This window comes from Chenopodium album, chromosome 4, assembly GCF_948465745.1.
Source record: "Chenopodium album chromosome 4, dcCheAlbu1.1, whole genome shotgun sequence".
Lineage (NCBI taxonomy): Eukaryota > Viridiplantae > Streptophyta > Magnoliopsida > Caryophyllales > Amaranthaceae > Chenopodium > Chenopodium album.
Genome location: NC_137837.1, coordinates 20,903,233 through 20,909,253, shown reverse-complemented (window position 1 = coordinate 20,909,253; position 6,021 = coordinate 20,903,233). Strand labels below are relative to the sequence as shown.

Genomic DNA, 6,021 nt, shown 5'->3' with positions numbered 1-6,021 from the left:
GTTTCTAACTGAACCCTTTTTCTTGTTTTTCCAGCCACCTACCCTAAGCCTGCGAGGAAGCGATTGACGCCTTCTTCAAAGGATGACAAGTCGTCCAAGGCTCGTAAGGTTTCGGCGTTCAGGACGCCGGCGACCAAGTCTAGGTCGCGGGTTGCGTCGGCGCAACCTAAAGGATAACAAACCTAGCTAGAACCTATTGGGGACTCCAAGCTCTCGGAGCCACCTTCTTCCGAGGTGGCCCAAAATGAACCCGTCCACAGGGGCAGAGGGGATGTGCCGTCCCTAGACAACACGACCGGCCATGACTCAACTCCACATGTTGAGCTTTTGGGAACTAAGCCTCCTAGTTCCCAAAGTGAAGAAGAGCTGCCCTCCCCACTCAAGGCGGCCAAGCAGGCCCAGCTAGCGCACCCTCCTGAGGGGCGTCCGCGCTTTGCAAATCTCTTAGATGGTACTTGTATCGACCTCATCGTCTTTTTCCCTTCCGATTTTTTCTTTTCTTCAGAGCCTTAACTTGTTTTATTTTGTAGAGCCTTGTGAGGATTTGGACGTGGTTCTTCTTTAACTGGGACTGGACGCAAGACTGTCCAGCACGCTATTCAGAAGGCCGTCCTGGTTAAGACTCACGACAAATACCGGGGTATCCATGATGGGCACCTCGGTCCAATGATCAATATATGCGTTGAGGTAATCTTCTAGCTCTTCAACCAATCTACTTAGCCAAATTTTTGTTATTTTGTTTTCCTTTACTAATTCTTTCTGTTCGTACACAGCTTCTCCTTAGGCTCTTTGCCTTCCAGGAATGGCGTCCGAGGCAGAGGCGCGAGCTCGACGCGGCTTGGATGGATCTCCATAAGTTGCAGGACGAGAACACCGGCCTGTTGGTCATAGAGACGACTCGCTATCAAACGACGATGAATGCTCTGTCCGAGAAAGTTACTCGGTAGAATGAGGACATCGTCAAGGTGGGCAATGCTCTTAAGCAGGAGAGATTGGCAAACAAGGCCCTTACCAAAGAGAGGAATGATGTGTCCGTTTTATATAGTATTTTACCCCCGTCCCTTGGTCGTAATTAGTAGTGTTTTTGGCTCTTTAGAGCCACTTTTATTACTAATTGGTGTTTTCTAGTGTTTTCGTAGATTTGGTTGACTTTTGCAGGGATTTATGATTTTGGAGTATTTTCCCGAGATATTTAGGAGCAATCACGAGCATTGGAAAAGCACGACCAGAGTTTATAGCCCAGGGCCGGTTAGAGACATCGAACCGGTGATTAAGGGATCGGTAGAGGTGATACCGGGGCGTTTGGACCGAGTATTCAAGACCCAAAGAGGAAACCCAGATTGGCCCGAGAATTGGAGCCCAATCGAAGTCCAAATATTGGCCCAAATGAGCCGCCCGGCCAAAAAGGCTGGCGCCCGGAGGCGCGCCCGGCCGGGCGGGAGGAGCGCCCGGTGACGCGCCCGGCCAGGCGCGAGATTGCTATTAGAGGTGAAAAAAGGCGCGCCCGATCGGGCCGTGCCTCGCCCGATCGGGCGCGTGTATATTTAGGAGACGATTAGCGTCGTTTTAATTTGTTTTAGTTTAGGATTTTTGTACGGAGTATAAATACTCCTCCGTAATACGATTTTAGGACCTCCTCTTCTTCTTCTCTTAATCTTTTCTCTTAGACTTTCTCTCTCTACTTAGTTTTCTCTCTCTAAATTCTCTCCCTAAACCTTTGTTCTTATTTCTTTGATTAATTCCAGATTTATTTTGGTGACGATTTCTTTTCCCTTAATCTCAGTTATTTATTTTATTCCCTTGATCATGATTTATTTTATTGCTTTGCTTAGTTTATATTTAATAATGTGTGAGTAGTTTCATTTCTAGGGTTCTTGGGGATCTAATAAATAATATGAAGGGGTAAATTATTGTTGATGATTATCAATGCTAGATTAATTTCCTATTGATTGATTTAATGCTCTGTGACTAGATTAGGCCTATCTTTTATGCATGAGTTTGACAATATTGATTCAAGAATCGAGAGATGAGAATTAATGTTTAGGTCTAGTTTCAATAGGCGAGTTAATTTATAAATGGTTAAGTCAAGAATAGAGAGATGATATTTAATACCGGTAAATTAATTGTGTGATTGTAATAAGTAGCGAGAGCCCTTTACAATCTGGTTAATTGATGCATTGATGATTGACTATTATTGATTGTTGGTATTGCATGATGATTTCTTATTGGATTGTTTTAATGTTTTACAATTGCGGCTTGTAAAAGTATAGCAATATTAAATTGATGAATCGAGCAGATGTTAATTTGATATTAAAGGCTATTTTCAATAAGAACTTAGATCTAGTAAATTGCGAGAGCCTGTTAGGTCTATGTTGGTTAATAAATTGCGAGAGCCTGTTAATCATGTTATTTATGCAATGTCAATGATTGATTACCCTATTTTACCCCGGAGTATTATTTATTGGTGAACCTATGCCCTAGATCCTTTCATATATTATTTTCTCCCTATTCCTACTCTTTTTAGTTTAGCTTCTTATTCATTCATAAATATTGGTTACTTAAATAATTTAGATTATAATATTTAATTAGGAGTAAAAAGACTTGTTTCCCTGTGGAGTTCGACCCTACTTCCCTATCTACTGTAGTTAGTGATTTAGGTAATTATTTTTGATTAGGGGATACGACTTTACCCTGTCAAAATTTGGCGCCGTTGCCGGGGAGACGGTTTTATTTTTATTTCTGATTGTTTTTGTAGTCTAGATTATTTCCCTTTTTGTCTCAGAGAGCGTTAGTTCTCTGAGACAAATCTCATATTTGCTTCTAGTTTTTGTTTATGCCCAGGTGTTCCAGATCAGGTTATATCCCATTCGATCCTGAGATCGAACGTTCCTTCCATAGACAGAAAAACTTCTACAAGCAAATCCTGGCGGATTTTGGTGATACTAACAATAATCACCGCAATCCTCCAACTGATTCTAGCGATTTAGAGACATCATCAGACACAGGATCAGAGATGGCGGCTCCAAAGAAGCTTAGTGATTATTCACAACCAAAGCTTACGGATTTTCCACATCTCACCCCTACTCCGGCTCTTGATGGGGTTCAATTTGAAATTAAACCTCAATTTATAACGATGATAGAGAGGAAGCAATTCAGTGGAGCCAAGGGTGAAGACCCGAATCTTCACATTGCCGACTATTGTCAATATTGCAACACCATCAGGCAAGCCGGGGTCACTCAAGACCAAATCAGGGAGATTCTTTTTCCCTTCTCTTTAACTGGAAAAGCTAAATTGTGGTTTAATAGCTTGAATAGAACTACACTTGGTATAACTGACTGGGAAACTCTTGTTTTGAATTTCTATAACAAGTATTATCCTGCAGAGAGAACAGCAGTACTACGAAGTGCGATTCAGAACTTTGCCCAAGAAGCCGATGAGTCTTTATATGAGGCTTGGGAGAGGTTTAAGGACTTACAAAGAGAATGCCCTCACCATAATTTAGCACAATGGCAGTTAATCCAAGCCTTTTATAACGGCATTGGAAATTCTTCTAGAATAATTTTAGACTCTGCAGCTAGTGGTAGATTTATGAATCTTGATGTTGATGATGCAGGTCAGGTTATTGAAGATATGGCGATACACAATTCCCAATATGGGAATCCCAGAGGATTTGCTAATAAGGGGAAACATAGTGTCGACTCTGTATCCTTTTTGCAAGCTCAACTGACCTCTATTTGCCAAAAATTAGATAATCTGAGCACTGCTAATGTAGCTAATGTTTCTGCGATTAATAATAATTCTAATGAGGCTTTCTGTGAAAATTGTGGTATTGTAGGTCATTGGGAGCAGGATTGCAGGAGTTCCGTGGAGCAAGTTAATGCCTTCCAAGCTTATAGGCAGAATAACCCATACTCCAACACTTACAATCCTGGGTATCGGAATCATCCATACCTTTCCTACCGGAGCACTAATGTTCAAAATCCACCACCACAAGAACCACAGGTGCCACAGCAACAGCAGCAGAAATACTATCATCCCAATGCTAGCCAGAAGAATCAACCACAACAACCCCCCTCATCTTCAGACCCTTCTTTGGGGGAAATTAGAGCAATGTTGGTTAATATGCAAAAGCACATGGAGAGCAGAGATGCGACAATTGATCAAATTCTAGCACATAACAAAATTGTAGATAATCAAATTGCGCAACTCTCCGCTACTCTACAAGCACGCCAACAGGGAGCCTTGCCGGCACAGCCAACTAGGCCTACGGATCAAACATTTGCAATTACTCTAAGGAGTGGTTCAAACTATGAAGGACCCTCTGTGCCCAGAGTTGATGAACCTATTTTATTAAATAATGCTAATCTTGATTCCATTAAACCAAACAATGTAGTTGCTAGCCCTGCAGGGCTAGCGGATAACACTAACATATCTAATTCTACATTGCAGGGTAAAACTCCGGAGAAAGTGGCTACTCCAGACAAATAGAAGGATGCTCAAAAGCCAATTATCAAACTTCCTTTCCCCAATCGTCAATTGAAGACAAATTTGGATAAGCAGTTTGGTAAGTTCCTAGAGGTGGTTAAAGATTTGAAGGTAACAGTTCCCTTTACTGAATTGATCACACAAATCCCCTCATATGCAAAATTTATGAAAGAAATTTTGACGAGAAAAAGGTCTATTAGTGAGGTAGAGACAGTAGCTTTCACTGCAGAGTGTAGTGCCGTACTTCAAAATAAGTCTCCACCTAAATTGAAAGATTCGGGTAGTTTTTCTATCCCTTGTCATATTGGTAATATTCTGATTGATAATGCATTATGTGATTTGGGTGCTAGTGTTAGCGTCATGCCATTATCTGTGTGTTCTAAGTTGAATATGGGTAAATTAAAAGCTACCAATATAACTCTGCAAATGGCCGACCGTTCTTTCAAATACCCCCTAGGTGTTTTAGAGGATGTACCCGTTAGAGTAGGTAAATTTTATATACCTGTAGACTTTGTTGTTCTTGATATGGCTGAGGATATGCAAACCCCAATTATTTTGGGTAGACCATTCCTTAACACTGCAGGAGCAGTCATAGATGTTAGAAGTGGTAAGCTAACACTATCTGTAGGGGACGATAAAGTGGTTTTTAATCTGAATAATACCCTCAAAAGCTCCATGATTGAGGAGAAATGTTTCAGTGTTAATGTGGTTGTAAATTATTCTAATAAGCCCCAAGCTCTTGAAAAAGATCCCTTGGAGGCGGTATCTTGTGTTGCATCCCTTTCAGATGAGATAGACAAATGGCAGAAGGAAGTCGATGCAATAGAAAGAGCACTCTACAATGTTGGTCTTGGTTTCGAGGATGAACAAGTGGAACCGATAGAGCAAGTTGTGCGAATCGAGCCTACGGTAAGTGTTCCGCCAGATCGAGTTGCAAGTGTTGAACACAATGACAATTTGAAGCAGCATTCGATCGAAGAAGGGTTTTTAGTGCGTAGCATTGAAGATCCCCCAGTCCAAGTCATGGAGGATCCACCAGATAAGGCGACTTGGCGTCCCACAGGTTATGTCAGGAAGCCGCATCGCAGCCTAAACATCGCTAGACCGGGTGAGAAACCACCCGATCAAGCGTTAGGCCAAGGGTCTTAGGAATTATACTTGGTAAGAAGGTCGTGCGGGACATAGATAAACCAGCGCTTTGCGGGAGGCAACCCGTATTTTTAATGTTTTTAGACCAGTTTTTCTTTTCGTTTTCTTAGGTGAGGAGAGATGAGGGAATTTAATGAGTTTTTTTGAGTATTTGTACAGGTTTGAAGGAAAAGAGTTAGACAACTTTTTGAGAACAGAAGGAAATTAGCTCTCCCCGATTTAGTCTCGGGCCCGACCGGGCGAAGCTCCCCCGATCGGGCGCGAGAGTAGGGCTTCAAAAATAAGAAATTTCGCCCGACCGGGCGCGAATTTTGACGTTTACGGATTAATTTGTCCGCCCGATCGGGCAAGCCTCGCCCGACCGGGCGCGAGAGCAAGATGGAAAT

At 42.2% G+C, this 6,021-nt stretch overlaps 1 non-coding gene across 1 annotated transcript; it reads right to left on the bottom strand.

The window, feature by feature from the left end:
- Nucleotides 1-3,394: 3,394 nt before the first annotated feature.
- Nucleotides 3,395-3,501, bottom strand: LOC145629576 (small nucleolar RNA R71). The gene has a single exon (XR_014111741.1). It is a non-coding gene; the product is annotated as a small nucleolar RNA R71 (small nucleolar RNA).
- Between the last annotated feature and the right edge of the window lie 2,520 nt (nt 3,502-6,021).